We start from the raw sequence: 25,274 nt of genomic DNA, 5'->3' as shown, positions 1-25,274 counted from the left end.
TTTTAAAAGAAAACTATGAAATCTACACATAGTTTTTCATAAAACAGAAGAGGCAGGAAATACGCTCCAACTCATTCTGTGTGGCCAGCATTAATATGACACCAAAACAAAGCAGAGATGTTGCACACAGAAAAAGAAGGGAGGGAGAGAGATAAAGGGAGAAGAAGAACTAGGAAGGGGGCAAGGAGAGTAGGAAGAGAGAAGGGAATGAGGAAGAGGAAGAGAAAAAAATGAGTACTATACACTAATATTCCTAATGATCTTAGAGTTAGCCATACTTAGAGTTAAACCATACTTAAGAGTGAAAACCTAAATTATTCTTCTCTAAAATCAAGAATAAGTCAAGAGTATCCTTTCACCACCTCTAGTCAATATTATATCAGAGACAATAGTCAGTGCAAAACGGTAAGGGAAGGGAAAAAATTCCAGATTGGACAAAAGGAAAACAATCTCCATTTCATACTATGTGGTCATCACAATTAAAATCCAATAAAATCTACAAAAGGTCATAGCAGAATTTTGTAAGGGAGTTTGGTTAGGTTGTAAGACATAGGATCAATATACAAAAATAATTTCTACACTAATAGGAGCATAACTGTTTCCAATTGAAATAAAATACTATTTAAAATAGCATTGAAGTATATAAAACTCTGAGGAATAAATCTGACAAAAGGTGTAAAAAACACACTTCATTAAAGAGTAGAGGCTAATGTTCTCCTAAATGTGGAATGTAGACTTAAAAAATATAGATATACAAATATGTGAACATATATACATATAAATACACATACATACATATATACGTATATATGCATATACATAAATTATTGCAATTGCAGGACTGTTTGTGAGAGGAGAGGGAAAGAGAATGATAAGGGTGAGCAATATCAAAATACATTTTGTCTAAGAATGAAGATGGCATAAGGAAACCCACTGAAAGCTGTTGAAAAATAGGGGAAGGAGGTAGCAGGATAGGGAATTAATTTGATCAAAGTGCAATATAGGCATATGTGAAACACCACCATTAAATATAATCAATAGACATTAATAAAAAATAATTAGATAAACTAATAAAAAACAAATTTTAAAAATTGGAGGCTAGGCATGGTGGCACATGCCTATAATCCCAACACTCAGGATACTGAGGCATGAAGATCATTAGTTGAAGGGCAGCCTGGGCTAAACAGTGAGTTCCAAGCTATCCTGGGCTGTATAAGAAGACTCTGTCTCAAAGAAACAACATTACAAATTTAAAAAAATAGAAATTGTTGTTGGAAGAAGGTAAAGAAGATCTAGAGAAATGGAGAGTTATACTGTGTCCATGACTCAGAAATCTAAACATTGTCAATATATCAATTCTATCCTAAACTGATCCATAGATCCAGCAGCATCCCATCCAAATTTTCAGCAGATTTTTTTAATAAAAAAATAAGTAAAGAAAAAAGTCACTTGGATCTAAAATTGAGGAAAGAACATCGAAAAAAGAACAAAGTTGAAGTATTTACACTACCTGACTTGAAGACTTAATATAAACCAACAATAATTAAGACTGTGGTTCGGCACAAAGATATACAAATAGATCAATAAAACAGGATAAAGAGTCCAGAAGAGATTTTATATAGTGATTTTAAACAAACATGTAAGGCAACTGTTAAAGAGTCATTTTTTAAAAAAGAATGCTGTAAGTTATTTGTATGCCAAAAAATTCTACCTTAATCTGTACCTCACACATATAAAATTCAAATTCAAAATATATTTGAATTTAATTCAAAGTATATTGGAAAACTAAATGCAAAACATAAAATAAAAAACTTCTTCACAAAAACAAAAGGAAATCTTTATGACCTTGGATTAAGCAAATATTTCTTAGGTAAAATAGCAATAGCCATAAAAGAACAACTCAACAAATGGGACTTCATAAAAATAAAGAAGTGTTCTTTTTGAAAGACATTGACAAAGGATTGCAAGAAACCACAAAGTGTAAGGAAAATACTTATCAAGCATATATCTGATAAAGAACTTGTTTCCAGAAAATATAAAGAACTCACAAAACAAAATAAAAAGAAAATCAACAATCCAATTTTAAATGGACAAAAGATTTGAGTCTACTCTTTACCAAAGAAAATATATTAATGCCAAAATTAGTTTATGAAAAAGTGGTCAACATGGTTTCATTAGGGAAACGTGTATTATAATCACAAGACATCATTGAACATCTATTAGGATGTTTAATTTTAAAGACTGAGCTTTAGTATGTGGAACAATGGGAGCACCTCTGGTGGTGATGAAAAACGGCACAACCACTTTAGAAGTTAGTTTAGAGTTGGGTTTTTTTTTTTTAATTTAAAACATACACCTACCATATGATTAAGCATTCCACTGCTAGGTATTTACCCAAGAAAAAGGAAAGTACATGTCAATTCTAAAACTTGTATAGTAACCTTCATAGCAGCTTTATAGAAAACAGCCCCAAATTGGAAACTAGCCATCCATTCATCAATAAATGAATGGATAAGCTAATTGTAGTGTATTCATGCAATAGAACATAGATTATCAATAAAAATTACTACTGATGCATGAACATAGATTATCCCAAAATAATTGTGCTGAGTAAAAGAAGTCAGATAAAAAAGGGGGAGTATTTGGTGCATGATACTATTTATACAAATGCCTAGAAAATGCAAGGTAACCTCTGTGACAGAAAGCAGGTTAGTGGTTCCTAATGTCTTAATTCAAACTCTTATAACAAAGTACTGTGGACTGGGTGACTTACATCCAACAGAAATTTATTTCTCATAGTTCTGGAAACATGAAGTCTGAGATCCTGCAGCCAGCAAGGTCAGGTTCTGAGAAGGTGCTTCTTTCATTTTCAAACTGCTGACTTATGTTTTCACATGATGGAGAGCAAAGAAAGAAAGCTTTCTCGGGTCTTTCTACAGGACTCTAATCCTATCCAGAAGGGAAGAGCCTTTGTGATCTACTTACCGCCCAAAGGCCCCACCTCCTATTACCTTCACGTTAGGGAAAGGATTTCAACACAGGAATTTTGGAAGACTCAGTCCACAGAATGATAGGGAAGACACAGTATCTGAAACCTAAGATATTCCTTTCCTCCAGAGACAGCTGTTCTCTTTTACAACATTTTATTTTTCAGTGTTCAAAATTACCAAAAAATTTAAATAATTTTACAGTGGGCAAATATATTCACCATCCAGAGTCTACCTTTATTTAATTAGTTAATTTTTTAGTGGTACTGGGGTTTGGACTCAGGGTTTGCAGCTTGCAGGCCATGCCCTCCAACCTGCTATGGCTTTAATTACTTTTCAGATAGTGTCTTATATTTGTCCAGGGCTGGCCTTGGATCTTGATCTTCCCACCTATGCCTCCAGTGTAGCTGGGATAACGGGGCATGCCCCCCCTCCACCCAGCCTAAATTTTACTTTGCCTTCTTTACCACATCTGTCTACTGGGGGACTTTTTTTTTTCTTTTGCCAAACAGACAGGGACAGGAATAAATTAGCATGATTTCAATCTAATTTCAGGTTCTGAGATCTTTTAAATTACAAGATGAGTTAAAAGCTGCATCAGTACAAAAATTGTTTTACTTCGGCTTACTTTTTCATTTCTGGTGTGAGAACCTTTAGAGCACTCACCTAAAGCACGTGGTTTACAAAGATTGTCTCCCTTGGAAGACCTTAGCCAGAAGTGTTGGCTCTCCAGTTCTTTGAGACCTCTAGAAGCACTGCTTATCTTTGTTATGCACAGCTTTCATATTAACAAATATGACTTGGGAAAAGACAGCTCCGTCTTGCAAATTTCCTTCTCCAGATTTACAGCTCTTCCTCAATCTTATCCCTGTAACGACTCAATATTTGGTAGCTCTGTATGGCTTTTTTAAGTTGAAAAGATCTTTATTTTGGAGCTATCTTAGTGAAATGGTTAGTCTGGATGACCTAGACTACCATTACAAGAAGTAGAAATCTCTCATTCTCTCATAAAACTATTCAAATAATGATTTCATCCCTATCACTCCACTAAAACAGTTCTCCTCAGTGATTGGTAATTCTAATGGTTGATTACCAGTTCTCATCTTGACCTTCCAGCAACACTTGGTATTAATAGTCAAATCCTCCTTTATTCACTTTGTTTCTGGGATATACCACTCACCTGAGTTTTCTCCCACCTCAACTAGCTATTCTTTCCCAAGTCCTGTGCTTGAATCTCTTCCTTGAACTATGTCTAAAGTATCAGAGTGACTAGGGCTAAATCTTTACAAAATTTCTCTTCTAAATACCTATTTCCAAAGTGATCTCCAATAGTGTTAAATAATATATGCAGTCATCTTGGCTGTCAAATATTGTGACTCAAATCCTAAACCTAAATATCATAGAGACATTTGCCTTTTATATTTTTTTCAGTTCTCTGAACATTATATTTTTGCTGGTTGGATTTCAAAGAGTATTGTGTACACATTCAAAGTAATACTAAGTACTCAAATGACCTTGTAGGTTAATGAAGTTTTTACATCTAATTAAAGAATGAAAAGTCATTCTTAGAGTCGATAAGGGAAATAATTAATATGGGTTCTGACTTTTCACCTTAAATATAAAATTATTTATGCAACATTTTTCTAGTGTAGCTAATAGGTATCATGAAATTAACATGTCCATGAAGTTGACATGTTCCTTTAATTCCTCCTCCACTGAAACCTTTTTCTCCTCAATGTTTTTAGTAAATAATACTATTTGTCTAAGTTTTCAAATCAAAAACTCATGAGTCATTATAAAATTTATGTTTATGGCTTTCATCAGTTTTGCAAACTATTGGCTTCCATATCTTCATTAATTGCTCTGTTATATCCTCTTTTCTTTCTCCTTCTGGGACTCAAAAATCAATATGCTCAATTCTTTACCATGTTGCAAATATAACTATTTTCTTACACTTTACTCCTACTTTTCTCTTTGTGCTTAATTTCTGTTGACTTTTCTTCTAGTTCATTAATTCTCTTTTTGGCTATGTCTAATGTTCTGTTAAACCTTAATTTTATTAAGCCCTTAATTTTAATTAGTTTATTTTTATAGCATTAGAATTTCTAGTTCAAACTTATTTTATATTCTAGTTATCTGCTGAGGCTGGAGTTGTGGCTCAAGCAGTAGAGTGCCTACCTAGATATCTGCTGAACTTCACCATATTGTTGTTTATTTTTTAACATACTAGTCACATGTCACATTTGGCTTTTTTTAAGCTCATGTTTGATCCTCCAGTAACTAGAACTATAGCAGTTCTGTTTGACTTCTATTTTTCTCCTACTTTTTAGTCACTTAGACATGTTTTCTGATATGAGCATTTATCTTAATAAAATATCAGTCATTTGAGGCTCTGGATGATGTTTTCCTCCAGAGATTTTACATTAGTGATTAGCAGGAATTAGAAGAAAATCACAAAGAAATCAGAGTTTGAGCAGATTCTGGTTTGGTTTTTAGTATTTAGAAGGCCTACTTTAAACAGAATGTATGAAGTACTTGCCAGCCCTGCTCCATCTCTGTGAGCTCTGAACTCCTATTTTTGTCTTCTCAGTTGCATGAGACTGCTGCAAGTTCTGCTCAGTTTTTTAGTCTGAGGCCACTTGTAGATATGTAAGTATCTCAGGGGAAAAGCTGCACTAACTGTTGGGCTTTTTCTCTGCACTCATTCTTTTTTAGGAGAGAAGAGTAGCTTTGGAACTTCATGGTTGCCTGCCTTGGGAGCTCTACAATGAATCTATACCCATGTTTTTAAAAACTATTTTATCCAGATTTTCTGGTTTCCAGTACATGGTCTGATAAAATCTAATGCACCATAGCCAGAACAAAATCCATAGAAGTAAGTCTAGATTTTCATTTTCTTTCTTTTATATGACACTGACGTGTTACCTACTTAGAAGTCCTATGGGTTTTCCCTTTCAAATATATCTTGAATGTAACCAATTAGCAACTTAAACAGTTGCAGCAGCCTCCTAAGTAGCAGAGGAGTTAGCTTTAGGTGAAAAGCTGGAATGTATTTTGGAATACCAAAGAATCAATACATAATCGATAGTATGGACAGTGGTGGTTGCATATTTGTGTTGATGTACAAACCTGAAGAGCTTGTATTTTCTCTGTAATTAGGAGGTAAGGTAACCTCTTGAGAAAGGGGCATGGGTGCAAGTTTAGAGGTTTAAGGACAGTGGGAAAGTGAATTTTAACAAAAACAATGAAGCATTGTTGAGGCTCCATTTGAGGCTGGTCACAAGTATAATAGAACCAAACTACTATGTTATTTAACACAGATGAAGTAAATATTTGGTCTCACCAAACCTCAAGATTTGTAGGGGAATACAATCCAAAGACAAGAGAGGAAGGAATTTTGGTTATTGAGGAGACAATTATTATTACTGGAATGATGACCTCAAAGCTCTAATTTGTATAGGACTGAAGTAAAAGAGCAAAAGCTGATACATTTGTATAAATTGAAATGGCCAGTGACCTAGAAGTCCTAAGTAAGATGAAAGCATCTGTAGAATAAGGGTAGTTGAACAGAAAAGGTGAAAATGAGAAAGTTGTGATTGAATGCAGGCTTCAAATTTGCCTGATGTTGGAGGTAAAGAATTTGCAAGTAGTGACAATGTCTAAGGTAAGACTATGGCCTGAGTAACTGAAGTAAAATGGAGTGAGGTGAGGAGGGGAAGCACTGAGAGGCCTTGGTGAAGGCAGATGAACTTGGGCACCAAGGTAATACAATTGACATAGGGATAGGGGTAGAGAGAACTGTAAACCAAAGGCCAATGTCTCTCACTGGCGGAGAGGTTAGGAGAATAACCCAGCAGAACGGCATGGGTCTCAAGAAGGAGATGACTAATTTGAGGGTAGCAAAATCTCCCTTAGCTCCTAAGTAGTGTGAGATTCCATGAAATAGACAGCTGCTACATGCCAGGGCTCCATGAAAGTGACTTCTTTTCCCCAAGTCTCAGAGCTAGGCCAAAGTCAAGAAAATATAAGGCATTTGAGAAGTGACAGTCAAATAGAAGGTTAATGACTAAGTGTTTCTAACAGATAATGTTCAAGTTGTCTCAGAACAGCAGAGCCCTAGGATAAATGTTCTCATGAAGTATTTGCGTCCTCTGTACATGAGACACACTAAACATTCTTTTTTCTTTTCTGAAAAATGAATTTAATTTGTGTTTTTAAATAACATCTATTAAGTAACTGTCTCTTTGGACATTATATTTTGAAGGAATGTGTTAGCCATAAAAATACTTCTCTTACTTGACACAGAAAAGCTGCTCATTTTTTTGAAGAGTTGTCAATTTTTTGTCTGTGAGGATGAATTATGTGGTTTTTCTCAGTAAAGTGCTCATAATCACTTGATTTTTCAAGAAACAATATTCTAAAAATATTTATACACATGAACCTTCCAAAAAGAGGTTGAACATGGTCTTTTTACAAAAAGATTTGAAGGAAATCATTTTATTTGTTGATTAAATCAGAGTTAGTCAGGAGAGCTCCAAGTTAACCAGAAATATCCTGATTAAACTTTTCATTCATTCAATGGACATTTACTGATTATCTAATAAGCACAACTCTCTTGAATGCTAGAGATGTACAAATAATAATTAGATTTAGTTTCATAATTAGTTCTTTTTTATTGGAAAAGCAAAAATGTCATATAATCTGATCTGAAGAAGCAAATAGAGAGTCAATATGATTTTCTGACAATTCACTAGCTAATATAAAAAATTATAAGGATTTCTTTCATATTTGTTTTAAATATGCTCTTGTAATAAATATTGACACTAATTGATAAAAATTATGGCTTTTTCATGAAACCACCAATTTATTCCACAACTTACAGAATAAAATCTTCAGGTTGATCAATACCTATTCTTATAACTAGGGAGAACTTCCTTCTATCCCAGGATAGTCTCTGTTGTTTTGAGAAACACTCTTAAAAGTATTCTGCCTTAGAAAATAAAATACCTACTCAGGTTAGTTATAGATAAATGAACTACAGAACAGACCACGGTATTATATTTTAAAAACATAAGGAAAATATTTAAAGCCAAATATGAATTTATAACATTATAATAACTGAGTTAAATTTTTCTATCCATAACTACCTGTAGATTCTCTATAAGTTTTCTTGTGTTATTTTCTTAATTAATTATTTAAAAACAAAGGCCACATTGATTAATGGAACTTTGGTTTTAGAACGGATTTTTAATGGGTAGTGACATACGATATTTATCCGCAGAATCAGTAAAAGCTATTAGCTTTTGGTTCCACCACAGAAAGACAGCAGCATGCTATGCATGATATCCAAAAGAAACACTAAAATACTTTAACGAGCAAATTTCATTGTACCCTAAGGGGTGATTTTTAGTCAAGATCACTCCAAGTCTGCTATAACAAAGGTCAGGACGTAAAGAACACAGAGGTACTGTCCAACGTGCCTTGATCTTTTCTTGGTGACTTATAGTGTGATTGTCACCCATAACATTCTCAACTGACGGCCTTTCCTTTTTGACTGGAAATATTATTTTATATTTTCTTTCATTTGTTTTCCCCACTGGCATTTATAAGTTGCATGAAATTTATACATATGCACAATTGATTTTAAAAGAAAGGCATCTCAAAATTACTTTTTTAGGATTAAATCTATTTTGAATAGATTGTCATGCTATTTAACCCAATGAAGTAATTTTACTGAGTTTCTGTGGTTAAAGATTAGTCCCTGAATTTCTGGGGTGAATAAATTGTCCTACTGAGCCTGATAATGCTGGGACCCTGATCTTGAGCTTCCCAGCCTCCAGAACTGTGGGAAACAAGTTTCTGCTCTTTATTTAGAAAGAAAGAGAAAGAAGAAAGAAAGAAAGAAAGAAAGAAAGAAAGAAAGAAAGAAAGAAAGAAAGAAAGAAAGAAAGAAAGAGAAAGAAAGAAAGAAAGAAAGAAGTTGGCCTATCAAAATGATAGCTCATGTATCACTTAGTATTTGGTCGTTGATATTTTTGAGTGCCATACTATAGAGATGGTATTTTGATAAACTTAATGCCATTAGGACAAAGATATCCTAATGATAGTTTAAATTTTTGCCAGTACTGAGTTAGGGGTAGATATAAAAACATTTCACAGATGAAGATACCAAACTTTAAATGTATAAATTGTAAGGGAGTGAATGAGACAGGAAATGTAGACCCAGGTTTCTATTATAGGCAAAAGAGAAATTTATTATTTGTATTTTTTTTAAGGATCAAAAAGGCTAGAGAGTTTCAAATCCTACTGTCTTTATTTTATTCTTTCTCAAATGTTCATAATTATATTGGTGCTTACTAAGGACTGACTCTATGCCAAGATTTCTTTTAGGTGCTTAGTCATTGAATTTAATTCTCACACCAATATTATAAGTTTCTTGTCTTCACAGCCATTCAATAGATGAGGACATGCAGGCTGAAAAGATTAAGCAGTTTACTTTGGTCTTATCTTGAGCCAAGATTCAAACCAAAGTCTAATTCTAAAGAACCTGCCTTCAACCAGCCTGCTCAACTCCTTCTAAATGACAACATCATGGGTGAGAATCCACCATGATGTGCGGAGACTTATGAGTTTTTCCTGCTTCTGTTTTGCAGATGGAAAAATGGAAGTTCTATCTTTGTGCAAGATTGTAGCTTTACTTGACTTCCAGACAAAGCTCTTTCCCTTGTACCTTGCTGCTACCTTAATCCTATCCCTCCCTTAAATTAATTTACTTTTTAAAAAATGTAACTAATTAATTTTCTTCAATTCTCCCTTTGTCTAGTCTGGTGCTTGTTCCTCCCACTGCAGAGACTTTTCCATGTGGTTAAAAAGAAAAATGTGTTTAAGGTTTCTCTGCCCATGTAATTATGAAGTGGCCTTCCTGTCTCTGAGAAGCCCTTTTATGGTTGACAATTGGCATGATATATGTGCATGTGACATGTACGTATGAGAGACAATGTAATCACGAGGAAAAATGATACCATCTTAAACGGATACAATTATTTGTCTCTATAGTAGATATTTTTTATCTGTATTTTCCCACTATTTCTACAAAGTACTTCCCATGCTGGCAATTAAGAGAATGGGGATGGGGTGGTTAGGCTTAAAATCACCTTAGGAAATGTTTTTATTATTTTCTGTATAAAGATTAGTATAGGAGTCCAGTGGTCTTACTGTTTTATCATTTGCCAATAAAATACTTATATTTTGATCTCAAGCTATATGATTTCAGCTGGCACTTCTCTGTGACTCAATTTCTTCATAAAATGGGAATAATCTATACACCTGTCCCAGGGGGTTGTTGTGAGAATTAAATGAATTAATTCATAGGAACAGTGTTAGTTTTCAGAATCCATCTAAAGATCTTGGTAATCAGATTGCAATTTTATGATACGAGAATTATAAAAGTATTTAACACACACATCAAAGCTTCCAGTGATCTGTTTCTTGTCCAACTTTCCCCTTTGGCAATATCTTCATAGTAAACCTAAGTTTCATGAAAACAAATTACATACCCTCCCTAGCTGCAATCATTTTGTTTTTGAAATTGGAGAGATGCTGAATTACACTAGAAGTGACCTATGACAAAGAAGACATTTTGAAACTAACAAAATAAAGACGCTTGCTACTAAAACATGGCAACATCACTGGGATGAGAAATTTGGTGAGAGTTCATTTTGTGTATATTTATCACCCATTATTTTCTGCTGTATACTGGAGGCACAGTTATTGTCACCCTTGGTACAAGAGAAGACTTGAATCAGATGACTATTCAATAAAAGGCTTTCTTAAAAAATTGAGGTAGATAAAATACAGCATGTTCCTTAAAATAGTGGGAAATCATATTTTTAGCAAAGCAAACCAAATGCAGATTTTAGATCCAAGAATATTAGCAGCATGTTAACCTTATCTATAAAACAAATCTGATTGACAACCGTACCGTTAGGAGGTTGTTAGAGCTAAGCACATCGGACTCCAGTCAGATTCTCAAAGTGGTAAGTTTCCAATGTTGGCCATATTTAGGTAATTTTTAAAGACATCTGTAAAGGAAATATTGAAATATACTCATTCCCAAAGATTTGTTGGCAAAGTTAGGTTTACTTGTATGCCTGAATACTTACACAATATGTGTTTCTACCTAATATCATGAAAAACTTCCCTGTAAGTTACATTCTTTCAAACTATGCTTTTTTCTTCTTTTTTCTGTAAACCTTGCTCTTATGGCAAGTACCATGAACTTTGTTGATTATCATTTTAAATTGGCAATGCTGGGATTTTCTCTGCCTATGAATTGGTGCCAGAACGTACGCAGTAAAATCTGCCTGTTCTGGAAAGATTGTAGATTAAAAGCAAACATAAAAAGCAAAGAAAGACAAACATGCTCCTGAATGATAACTAATGCAGTACATCACTGGATAAAGCTACAAATCTCACATGGCCACATGTGTATCGTGCCTATATTTGTAGTCCTGAATCAACAATGTGACTGTTATCTTTTTCTATGTACAACGCATGTTCTGATTTAAAATTTCAAAATGCTTTCCCATGTCAATGACAATCTTAATCGAGTCCAATTAGTTCCACAAGGCACTTTCTGATGCACAAGCCTCTGGCTTGATTGCGGTGAATGGTGGGTATTTCCTGTGTTTAAGCCCACATATGGATTGAGTAAGGCAGTGGCAGAGGGACTACTGTTTTCCTTCACTACATCTTCATTTCTTTTTCACAGGCTAAGCCTTTTTTGTTTTTCCTGGCTCTGTTGTCAAAATACTGACCAAAGTTTTGGCTCATGGTTTAGAGCACCAGGCCAAAACAATCCTCTGGAAACTAGTGTGGCAAAATGTATTTTAATCTATACATTCACCATTCAACCATGTGCCTAACCACACCCATTGACCCATTCTGTGGTTTAAAAACAACACCAGTTTGCCCCCAGAACAGTTTGATTTATATGACAAGTTTTTTTCAAGCCTGTTCTATCAACATTAAAAAATGTTCTAAGGCTTGGTTTCATCACATCTCTGTGGGAAAAAAAAATATTAGCTACACTATATCACTTTTTTTTTTAAAGGTGAATTCCTTGTGTAGTCTTCAGAATGTCTCTGAAGATGCAGTCAATTAGAATCAGAAAGTTGTTAATGCAATTATCAACAGTACTTCCTAGCAGTTTACAAATAAGAGATTAAGAACTCTCCCTGAATGTGTCATTGGATTTTCCTTTTAGTCTAATTCAAAGTGATTCATTCTTTTGAACGTCAGAATCCACCACCCCTTTTTTTCATTTTTTTCCAGATATGCTGGATTCCTTGTTTGTTACAGATATTTGACAATACAAAAGTATCAAGAGTTGATCTCTCCTAGTCTTCTTTAAATATCACTTGAGTGAATAAGATTATCCAAAGGTGTACTGAAGAATTTCCCTCCCCTGAATCCTGCTCTTGATGATTCATTCATCCATTTCATTTCCTCCTCACAACTGCCACTGGACCCACATTTTGAAGCTCTGAACTAAAGAATATTTGAATGAATGCCAAAAGCTGTATGTCAATAAAAACAGATTTTGATTTGCATCTGAAAATACCTGCTCTACTCAAAAATGTTTGCCTTACACAAGGCCATGCTGGAAAATTTTACTGAATTACATTAAATTTGCCACCTGGACTTTCTCCATGTGAACTACAAGTTCTAAAGTAGCCAAGAAAATGTCCTTTAACTTGAAATTCAGTATTAAACCTTTCAGCAAAATGCAATTTATAGTGACTGCTGCAGAGACTTTTGCATGGCTCCTCCTACCTCCACTTAAAATTAAAAGAAGGGAGGGGCAAATTCCTGTAAAAATGCAAAATGTAAGTGTCTCATTCACATTCGTCCATTCTGTCCATTCTCTCTCTCCCTCCCCTTTCTATCTCTTTCTCTCCCCTTTGTCTCTCTCTCTTGACAAATCTGGATGGATAAACTTTTCAAATGTCCAAAACCTAGACCCTCCTTTTTGGAAGTAAAGGACATGCTGACTTGAGAATATGGCATAAAACAGGGAAGAGGTAGAAAAAAAATGGAGCTGAACACATGACATTTTTGAATGCTGGTGATATACTTTGTGCTATCCCATAATGTGATGTTTATTTTAGTTAGTTCTATCTTTAGATTTAATTGTTTGTTCCCTATTCTCTACTGAGTTACCATTTACAAAAATCTAAATGTCCATAAACAAACAGTCTCAGTTCAAAGGACACTAGTACTTTTAGATTCCTGAACTAGGGACCACCTAAAGGAATTTAGGACAAGGGTATGAGATTCTGAATCAGAAACAGCTTAGGACATTGTTGCTGTGATGTCTGTGCCTATGGTAAACAGGGTGTGCACATTCTCAATGCACCTAAGATCCCTGTCAGTTATCTTCCCCTGGAATTCATAAGACTACACCACTCATAGTAAAAGCATCATTGTGATCTCCCTCCCACACAACATATGGGTGGAGAAGGGTGTGGTAGCAATGACCAACCCTTACCTAAGCACCTGTCTTTGAGTTGAAGCAGCACAGAACCCAGTCTTCAGATTCCATCAGAGTCAATGAAAAATTGTAAGTGCATTAGAATGTCAATGCTGTACTTGGGTCACATACATACAAAGGAGCTCTGATTTTCATAAACTAAATTTTATCTTGTAGGGACCCTAAAAGACGATTAAAATCATTTAGCCATCTCATAGGAAAACAAAGAGAAAAGCTGAACAAATCTGGAGCAAATGAAACACAACTGGTATTTGTGAACAAAAGGGCTTTTATTTGTGGTCTGTGATCTGTTTAAATATTGGTCCTAAAAATACTGGATATAAGTTACCAAAAATTTTATTAGCTATAACATTAATAAAATAATCCCTGAAAAGCTGAAAAAAAATTATATTGCACTATTTTATTAGAATGTTCAGTTTATCACCTATTAATAATATGTTTGCTGTACAATTCAAGAGGAATACATCTGTTTTTAATATTTGCTGTATAGATTCATTAGGCTACCAGTCTTTCTGATCTGTTTCTGCAGTGGCAGAATAAATATCATAATTGATGCTACTTTTATGCTTACATATTTCCTTTTTGTACAAGATCAGAGATGTTACTGGGCATCTGCTAATGTGACCTTGTTTTTCCACTCACTCAGGTGATTAGTGTAGGGAATTAAGTGTGTCCACTCATTATCCATTGGAGATTACAAAGATATAATAGGCAATTAAAATCATAATTCCAAATGAAAAGAAAGCATGATTCTTTAAAAGTGTTTAGAACACACTTCTAATATGCACAGCAGGGCATATTTTCTTTCTTACTGGCAAGAGTTTGTAACTGGATATGTTAACATTACTGAGAACATGAAAACATGAAACAAAAGTATTGATTCAAGAATTCACTGAAGAAAAGAATCCGATTGCATACTGACTGGCTTTATTTTATTCTCTTAAAATACGAGTTACATCAGTTGTTTATGGCAGGCAGGTACAACTTAATTGGTCCTTTTTATGCTTTTTTTCAACATACATGAAAGAAAGTGTTATTTGTATTGTTAAATTTACATTATCTCCTCTTTAATTGTATCAGCTGCTAACTAGATCAAGAAATAATGACATTTAAAGGGAAAATGGCAGCCATCTCCAGAAGACAGCAGTATAATGGAAGAACCTAATTAATTTAACCTCAGAATTCTCCATAATGGCTGGGTTTCATCAGGCCACAGATGGAGCTCAGAGGAATTAACAGGGCTGTGCTTCCTAACAGACGCCATGTACTGATTGGCCAAGGGGAGATGTTTCTTCATATCGCATCAATGCACATATTACCAATGTCTACCTGAAGTATACAAGGAATTCGGTGTGTGTGGTATTAAAAGGTGAACGTGAAAAACCCATCATTGCAAAGTACTTTGGTTTTATATGAGAGAGCTAAGACAAAATGTCTTTGTTGAGAGATGCAGGACCAAGAATTCAGTATTACTTACAAGTATTCTTTCAAGTTTAAATTGCAACAGAAAAAGAAAGCAAGACTTAACCTCAGCAAAATGAGAGTTTTGCAGGTGTCTCCAGCTAGTTTTCTAAAATGTCATGCTTCTTTTTTTCTCCCCAGAATTATTTATAATATTTTTCAGAACCTTCACTAATGAAAGACAATGGAGAAATGTAGGATCCTGTGCTCAAACATGAGTACACCAATAGAATATTTGGAAAAGATAGTTACAACACCAGAGTAGTTTTACTGCTGATATATCTCTGCTCAGTAAGTACTTATCTAAACATTTTGTACTACCAAATTATCAGTGATGATTATCTGGGAGCCAGTTTCCCTGTCATATTTGTTTTAAAGAAACAGGTTTCTTTGCATTGTCAAAACCACAAATACTTGTTTTATTTTACATTCCTCAGTTGTGAATATAAACATGGATTCCTGTTTTTCTTATCACAAGTACCAGAAAATAATCAACAGTGTCTGTGAGAACCCAATCCTAAGATCTGGCCAGTAACTAGATGTTTCAGATAAGGAAAGTAGCTCCTTTAACAGCCTTCTAATCTGACAGTCATGAAATAATACATTTAGGTCTTATAGCAAGCATAGAAACTTGGTGGTGATTGCTGAGGTATCGCTCCAGAAAAAGCGGTTACAGGTGTTAGGGCAAATGGTCACACGTTCGATCAATGATCATTGTACTTCTAATTGTCAAGCCCTATGTGAGGGGTGAGAGCAGGCTTTTCCTTGCAAGTGCCCCACAAGAAGTGTTGAGTTTCACAAACGTTCTCGGTGGTATTTTTTAAGCTGCTGTTCTAAATTTTCAAAATGTCCCAAGTTTCTATGTGTTTCCTGAATATTGACATCTGCCCTCTGGAAGAGGGTGTCTTTACCTGGAAAAGGCCTTACTGTCTTCAGGTGGCATGTGGCTGAAGATTTTCAACCTCTTTAAATTAAATGCATTAGCAAAGGTGTTCTCCAGTAAAGGGTAAATGAGGCTCGTGTGCTGTGACCTGCACAGTCACTTTACTGCTTTGGAGAAAGAACTGGAGAGAACCTGGGCCAACCCGTCTGATACCAGCCCTTGTGCACTTTCAGAATCTTGCACAGCTATTGTGTTCCATGTTTTCTCCCACCCCCAGCAGTGACGGCCCCACAAATTCTGTAAGGCCTTGGCTAAGAGCAGCAATTGGCTTGGCATGTGGCTGGGAGCGGGGAGGTGCTGCATCTCCAAGCTGCGATGACTTTCGCACGTGCTTTTTCACCACTTAGATCTATACTCACGGTGGGCGACTGGCGGTGAGATGCTGAAACTTCCCTAGGCGACCCATTCACAACTCCACCTCTGCTAAGAAAGTATCAGTTTGTACTTGGCCAAGGTTAAGGTCGTCAAGAAAAAAAGAGTGGGGGGGGGAGCAAGGTGTCCATAAAAGATGAGAAAAAGGAGTAGACTTTACTCATCGAAAAATCTGCCTGTAACCTTATGTTCGTTTTCGTTTTGTTTTGGCGGCACTGGTTTTGAACTCAGGGCTTCGCGTTGGTTAGGCAGGCGCTCTACTGCTTGAGCCACGCCCCCCGCCCCCTTCCTCCCTATCCCCCCACACTCCCGGGCCAGCTCTTTTGCCTAGGTGTTTTTTGAGATCTGGTCCTCCGCTTTTTGTCCCAGGACCCCGAACCTAAGCCTCCTGCATAGCCTGGAGGGTTTTGGTAGCAAGGAAATGATACTGACCACAACATAGTTCCCAGAACTGCGGGATGAAAAATGAGGTGGGGTGGGGGCTGGAGAACGAGTGTTCTTAGAAATTAGAAAAGGTTTTAGGGTTGGGATCGCTGAAATTTGACAGCAAAAGGACCTCGGGTTTGGAGTACTGTGCTTAGGCTTGGGTGGGAAATGTCCCACCCAGCATGTGGTTGAGTTAAAGGGGGGTGCTCTGGGGATCAGACCTGGCTGGATGTTCACTCACTGAACACGTATTTCCTGGTGGCTTGCCCTATGGCAGGCACACAGAGTTGTCATCTTGGTCAAGTGAAGCCCTGGCAGTCAGTTTCTTCAACAGAACTTCAGGGTTGCGCGACTGTAAGGGCACTAAGATCCCTTCCAGCTGTCAAATATGACAGGCGCGAATGGGTGTGGACTTCGCTGATGGACTAGCCCCCTACTCAGGGTGATGGGCGGGGAGAAGGACCCGATAGGCGCTTTTGCTTTGGTCACTTCTGGGTAGATGAGATGCTATTGTTCCTCATCCTAAGCAGACAAAACAAAACTGTGAAAGGGTGCTGGAATCTAACCCATCCTCCTCACAAGGGGCTCATTTACCAAAATACTACTGCAGTCTAAATGAAACCTCTCTCCGGAAGCGTATCCTTAAGGTCCCAGCGTCCTTGGTTTTAGAACAGGCCTCTGTGGCAAGCAGGCGGGCATTAGATCACTTTACAGCCCGGCCCCTGGGACCTAGGGCGTTCACACCAGGGCACTCGCCGTGGTCCGGGGTCCTTCTCCTGCCTAGCGCTCAGAGGAGAAACCGACTCCAGCTGGTTGGAGCTGGAGCCACGGTGGTGGCCGGGTCCGCGGCCTGCGTGGCTCAGCGCTGCAGAGCCGAATTTTCTGTCCTAGTTTCCTTCGGAACCTCAGTGACCGCCTGCTATCGCGACCCGAGTCTAGCAGACACTAAAGTGGAGTGCGAGGAGGAGGAGGAGGAGGGAAAGGACAGACAGCCCGGCGACTGTGCCATGGAGGTCACCGCGCGCTTTTCCCCAGCACTGGCCAAAGAAGCGTTTCCCGAGCTCCCGGGTTCCAGCGCCAGGGCAGCCGCGCCCCCAGCTCCCTTTCTTCGGGTCCAGTCTCCCTGACGCCACAGGTGGCGAGCAGGGCACCCAGGGGCGCGCCAGCGCTAGTCTGGTCCCGGCCTCTGGTTCCTTTTCGGTGCCTCCAGTTGGGTGGAGAGGCTGACTTCTGCTGGTAGTCTAGCCCAGCTCCCTTCCGGCCTTCGGCCTCCTAATCCCGCCACCGCCGACCCTTTCTCTAACCTCCCACGGTGGGTTTAAAGCCTCCCGATTCTTCTGGCTCATTCCTCCTGCGCCCTCCCTGAGCGCCCCATCCAGGAGCTGTGAACCTGGGCCATTGACTGCAAAACAGCGTTGACCTGCCGCAGCCACTGCGGGGCTGGGGGGAGAGGAGGCAAGACTGGGAGGGGCGGGAGGGACTGAACCCAGGGAGAGGCCGTGGGTTGGGGCAAACTGATCCTTGCAGGCTAAGCAGAAGCAGCTGCCGGTAACAGGCGCCGCCGGGAGGGACGGGGTTCCCAGCTCCGGACGCAGGCGGCTACCGAGTGATTGCGGGCGGCGCGCGGTCATCGCCAAGGGGCGGCCACTCAACGCCAAGTCCGCACTGCAGATCCACCTAATTTCCGGTTGGACCCAAGAGTCCCAGAGGGCTTTCCAGAGCTGCCCTCCTCACCCTCCTCTCCTTCCACCCAAACGAGCTCTCTCCGTTTCTCTCCAAGCACCCCAGAAATGGTGTTAAAAAGGCGTTTTTCAAAGATTTATAAGGAGGTGGGACTGTGCAAGTCAACTGAAGTCCCCTCACCTCTTTGCTTTACACCAGCATCCTTGGCAGAGATGGCCAAAAAACGTTCTTTAGCTTCCCGAGGTCAAGCAACAAGGGCGCACTTTTAAGAGTTTCTTTGGTGATCTTTTCCCAAGTACTTTTGAGACACGAAAAAAGGAAATGTCTGCTGAAGTTTCAGGCGCTTAATATATTAGCAAGTGTTTGTACATGGAAACTTTGTATTTGGAAACTTAGGGAAAATCCTATCGTGGCTAGAAATCCACACAAACCATAACAACTGATTTTTATCTGCCATTTTATCTCTCCATTATCTACCTAAATACAAAAACCCCATGATTTTCTTAACGTAGTTTACATAAACCACAGGCATTTGGCATTTGCTCTTGTGTTTTATTCTGATACATTCATGAATTGGCAATTGGCCTTCACAACCTACTAAATACTTAAATCCTAGAAAAATAAAACTCAACTCAACTTATTGCATTTACATTTTATGCAGTTTTTTTTTAATTGGAAGAAAGTCTCCAACGTTTCTCTCCCAATTAGAGTTCCATGGCTTTATACCTTCTAGTTCCACTACTTCAGTGATATCTAGTAATAAAACCTTTGCTGCACCCCAAATATAATCAATCTAGAGTTTCTTTCTTTGGATGTTTACATCATATGGAGTTTTCATTACAATCGTGTTAACATGTTTTAATTCAAGACATGTTAGATCAATGTTCTTATAGGGGAACAGTTTTTCTGAAACCTCAACTTATTAAGATATCCGCAGTAGCACTTTATCTCTTTTCCAATAAAATGTCTTCGATTTTATTTACCAAATGATGCAACATTGGCAAGTCTGTCTTTTCGTTTTATTTGCAATAATATATTCTCTCTTCTAGCAAAAAGAAAGTACATCGTGAAACAAAACAGCTCCCGGAAGTAAGCCACTTCTATGCCTACCTGTTTAACGATATCAAAGCATATCATACAAGGATGTCTTTTCCTTTTCTCTACTTCTTGAGGGCTTGGGATATCTCCCTAAATGAATGAAACCCAAATGCCCTGTTTGAGAAAGTTTGCACATCTCTGTGTCTTAGATTCGAACAAAGTGGCTGTTGATGATCTTTGGGAAAACAATCTACTACTGCTTACAAACAGCCTCGGAATCAGCATCTTTCGTGGAAGTTTCCCTGCAAAAATCCCGACCATAGAGTTGCTTCAACATTTGACGTGTCTCTGTGGGCACCCTCGTCTTCTCGCTTCCATTTTTATTGGATAGTGCAGCTGTGAAGAACCAAAGACAATGCACATTGGAAAAGAAAGCGGGAGATCCTCGGATTCTCAAACTGTACCAAGATTTCTAGTTTCACTTCTCGCTTCCCGCCTCCCCACCCTCCCATCCAATTTGCAGGACCACGTGTGCGGTTCTGCATCTCAGTCTCTTCTCGAGTTTCTTGCTTAGTTTTTGTGGGTTTTTTTTCTTTTTCTTTTCTTTCTTTTTCTTTCTTTTTTTTTTTTTTCCTCTCAAGTAGAAAAATAATGCTTGAGGGCAAAGGGGGCCTGAAGTGGAATTGCAGAGCCACCAGGCAGAGCAAGCAGACGCGCCCGCACAGCGCCCGCTGCACCAGCTCCCCAATCTCCCGGGACTTCTCGCAGACAGCCTCAAATTGTACCAGCTTCCAAGGCTTGGGGAAAAAGACAGCCTTGCGTTAGAAGCTAGATTTCCGTAGAGTGGAGGCGAAGTCGACAAAAGAAAACCCTCCTACCTGAGGTGAATTTCGTTTAACTATCTGAGCCCGGCTCAAGTCCTTTCATGGTCTTTGGTCGTGCGATTCCTCCCTCGTCGCCACAGACGGGAGCTCAACCCCAGATTCTCATTCTTATTCTCTCTCTTTCCTTTCACATCAAATGGGTCACCCACTTTGATCCTTGCAGTCACTTCTTGAACTATGGACACCTCTTTCCGATGCAAACGATTCCTTCAGCATTTCTAGCTTGTAATTATTTTTCATCATGCATTTACAGCCCCTTGCCTCTGGCCTCGCTGGAAATTCACTTTCAACAGCACAGAGCACAGGTAAACGCTCGCTGCGTTTTGCCTCATCGATGTCATTGCGTTCGATTACACATAAGAATTTCCCGTGTTACTTGAATGCGACCCAGATTTATTAAATTAGTGACTTGAGAATGCTAAGAAATTATACATAACTTCAAAGATTAAAAATTGCTAGAAGCGATCACACTGCAGTTACCACAGGGATCACTTTTTCTCATTTATTTATGCGTATGTGAATAATTTGTTTTTTATTCCAACAAATATTTTATCCCAATTGAAACCGTGTGGTTTTCTTAGCTGATTGTAAAGTAATTTGAGTTTTCCTTTTGCATACATAGATTCTATGATTTGAAGGGAAATACCTATATTTAGATTTGGGCAAATCATGGGACTGGCCTTTTTTTTTTTTTTTCCAGGATCTTTGGCAAATTAAAAAAAAAATCTGGGACAAAAATTTCAGAATGAAATGGCCATCAGTTGTCAGCATGCTGTACATTATGAAAAATGATAAAATTTGCCTGTTGGAGTCCCTCCTTTTAAACTCACCATAAACATATGCTTTTTTGAGCTAAGATTCAGGTAACATACAGATTTAATATCATATAAAAGAACTGGTTAAGTGATTCTATAAAGCAGTTATTCAGTTTTGTTCCTTAGGATAGTTTAAGAATAATGCATTTGTTTGAATACCCTAGCAGAACAATACAAACAAAACATCTAGTGTTCGCAGAAAAACCACGTGGTGGCAAAGAATGAAACAAAACAAAAAAAGCAAACAACAACAACAAAAAAGAAGTCAACTCCAATCAACAAGTCAGACCTCTGAATATCTGACTAATATTCCAGAACACATTAGGTTTTCATTACTGAAAATAGCTGTTCAGTGCCTCTTGTTAACATGTTAAGAAATGAAGACAATTACAATGTTGGAAGCATAATTTTCCCCCTCTTAAATATTTTATGCTTATCAAAAGACAATGGACTGTTTGCTTTCTGCTCTTCACTACTCCTTTGACACTAACTTTGGCACTTTTGTGGTGCTTAGTTTGGCATATAAGGCAAGGACGTCTGAAAATTATCTTTATTGCTACCTCTGGAACAATTCTCCAGACTCCTTGGCCAATAGAGACCTGCTTGTTCTATGGCTTTATAGAATGAAACTTTCGGATTGCATCTTTTCAATGAGTCCACGTTTTCATACTTTGGACTTTCTGAAATAAGGGTAAATCCGTTTAGCTTTATTTTGTATGATGACAGAACTCACAGAATGGAACAGATTTTTTTTTTTAAAGCTTAATAGTAATTTACAGTTGTAAATAGTAGTAAAAAGAATACTATCGGTTATCTGCCAAAAGCATGGTGAGGAAACAGAAAATGAAATTAAACCTAGGTAAGTACAAGTAGTACATCCAGGGAAACACAATCTAAAAGTCATAAACTTTAAGTCCAAGTCCACTCTTGGTGAATAAACCTCTGTTTCTGTTCGCCATTAGGGTTTACTTATGGAGTGACCAATTCTGTTCTAAACCATACTGGAAGAGAAGTGTGTGGGATATTTTTTCAAACTCACCTGCAATTTTATTCTTGAAAGAAAGGGTGTCATTTAAAAATCTCCATAGTTGTGAGAAAGAATAATTTGATACTTATTTGTCACATGACATCATAGAAATGTAAAAGGGATAATCAAGCCATTGCCTTTTGGTGGAAGGGGAACAGGTGACTGCCACATTGAGGAATCATATTTCCCCAAAGCATGTGTTAGATATCCTCTCTTTATAGTAAGACCAGATCAAAAACAGACCATGAGCAGAATGATCTGGAAAAAAGTAAACCAGGAGCTTGGGGAAGCTCCACTTATAGTAGTAGGTGACAATGAAAAGCATATACATACATATATATGCACATATACTGGGTATATATGTATATCAAGAGATAAAAATGGTAAAAGGAATAATAGACAAATTAGGTTTAATATGCAGAAAATCCTATATTTCAATAGTTTTGGGAAATTTACCTAAAAGCGAAAGTTCAACAAAACAGGTTTTAAAAGTTAATCAAAGATACAATAAGGTTTATCATGAGTCGTGAGATAAGGGTAAAACATCACTTGAAAATTAACCTTAAGTCCTGGGTAGAAATCTGACCCAGGAATCTGAATGTGCATCCTTTACTCCTAAACTCTAAGTACGTAAAGGCAAAAGTAAATGTCCTCTCTTCAACCCAGATCCTTTCACTGCGTACCTCCATTATTCCTGCTATGATTAAAGAAATTGGTGATGTCCTTTAGACATTTTGATAAGAGAACTGTATTTCCTAACCTTACTCAACAACAACTAGTTAAGAAAATTGGTCCTAATGTAACAAAAAACTTAATGTAAAAGTTGAAATTTATGGCTTATGCATTAAATTCCCATGTAGTGATTAAAATTCTTCTTGGTGTACTTTATACATTTTTAAGGGAACCACCAGACATCAAATTATTTTCAGATTACAGGATGTCTCAGGAAACTGAATACAAATACTTATATATAATATAGAGATCTTAGAACTTTGAGACTGTGTCTGTAGTCTGGCATACAACTTTTGTTGGTATTATTTCAGTACCTTCAATTAATACTTTCCAGACAGATGTCCAGTACTAAAAGAGTTAACATGATTCCTAACTGTATCAAATAATGCTGCCAAGTAAAAGAAGAAAGCTTGGTATATTAAAAAGGAAAGAATGGTCCTTTAAAAGTTTCTTCAAGTTATTCCTGTACATCAGAAAGTTGTTAGTTCACACCTGGGGAGTTGGTTTCATCTTTGGCTGTCATATGGTCCAGTCCTCTCTCACTGATGCTCAGGAATATATCTATACCTCAGTTAGTTGTCTGGGTCTTCCTGTCACCATTAGGTGCCCCTGGCAAGGTTTTCTATATGAAGTCACATTGGCACACTACATAACAAAGGGGTTTTCAATCTCTGTGTGGGTGTGGGTGTGGGAGGAGAATATCTTTTGAATCAAGATTGGCCAAACCATACCTAACCTGTCAGATTACACAAAATCCAAACAGAAAGAACTACAAAACTCTTGATTTTTTTGTCCTTTGCCTTCTATAGATCTATATTTCAGAATCTGAATAGGACCAAGTTTAAATATGCATTTCTGTCACATATGTTGTGTGTTTATGCTATAAACCAGAATATAACTCCACACTTCAGCAATTTGTGCCTTCACATGTGAAAAACTTTGGCATTTCCTTCTTGAACATAATGCAGGTTAGGATAGCAGTTGGGATTAGCATTGTATGACATGTAAACAGCTGAACATCCTAAATCCAATAGAAACTCACAGATACATAACTAGTAGATGTCTTTATGACATCATCTAGTCATTCACAAAGAAATTTTGCAGTAAATATATCTACATACACATCAATATATGAATATATTCTTGAAAGGATTCATATATTCTTAAATGGATAATTATGAATATATGTTCTTATACTTTGCCATGGGACTGAAACACAAAATTTTTATTGAAAATTTATATTTCATGTCAAATAAAAATTAAGTACATTTTCTATAAAAAATAAACCTATCTTGGGTGGTATAATGCATTTACAGATTGTGACCCTATACCCAGGCAGGACTGTAAATCCACACTGTGTCTGTGATTGATTTGGGATTTGGATTTCTGATTTGGCTGAGAGATGTGTAAAAACCTCAAGTAGTCAACAGCTCCCTATTGGCTGTGCATCTAAGGGGCTCAGGAGCATTGTTTATTCCAGCAAGTGTCTGGAATACATTATACTCCATAAATTGGCTCCTGCTACTCCTGTTTTGGAGAATATGAGAAATTCCCATGTTGTGTTAAAAGAAGTGTACTTTGCCCAAATAATTTTTCTGAAGAGAAAATTCTGAATATAACTCTATCTTCTGAATCTCCTCTGACCAATATTCTAACACATGGCATTTGTGAAACAGCAATAATGAAATAATTCTCCACACCTTCGAATTCAGAAACTGGTTCAAAATTTAGATATTTTTATCCAAAAACCATATGAAACTAGATTGCCAGAAAATAAATTTCAAAAGGAAAGATATTTGGGTCATGACTTGTTCTTTCCCTGTATTTTAGGAAATACCAGGATGAAGGATCAAGAGAATTCTTGTATTAATTCTTGTATTAATATATAAAAATTTTACATTACATGTCACTTCCAAATTATAAGGACTGCCTTTTAAACTATAATTTTCAAATGAACAGCATGCCTACAGTCATTGAAAAGAGAAACTGCCATTGCTTTTGATGACTTCTTGTCAGCCACTTGTATTTGGTAGTTTGGGAATTACTGTATTATTGCTCCCCACCCCCAAACTTAAATAAAACTTCTGATCATCTAAGCTTTAAGAGGCTGTTTCCATTCACTTTTTCTTAAATGGAAATTCTTTATATTTATGAATGGGTAGGAAGGATAATCAATAGATTATAAGAAGCAAAGCCATCCATATTCATCAACTAGACAGTTCGGTTAGTATTTCTGTTTGGGCGATATATTAGGGTCTTAATGGGTTAATGTCAATGCATTGATTTCTACAAGAAGCCTTTCTCACCAAAATACATTCTCTATTTTGGAAAGTTTCTGGGTCTGCATACATATA

This window comes from Castor canadensis, chromosome 3 (assembly GCF_047511655.1).
Source record: "Castor canadensis chromosome 3, mCasCan1.hap1v2, whole genome shotgun sequence".
NCBI lineage: Eukaryota > Metazoa > Chordata > Mammalia > Rodentia > Castoridae > Castor > Castor canadensis.
Note: the sequence above shows the minus strand (reverse complement) of the source record.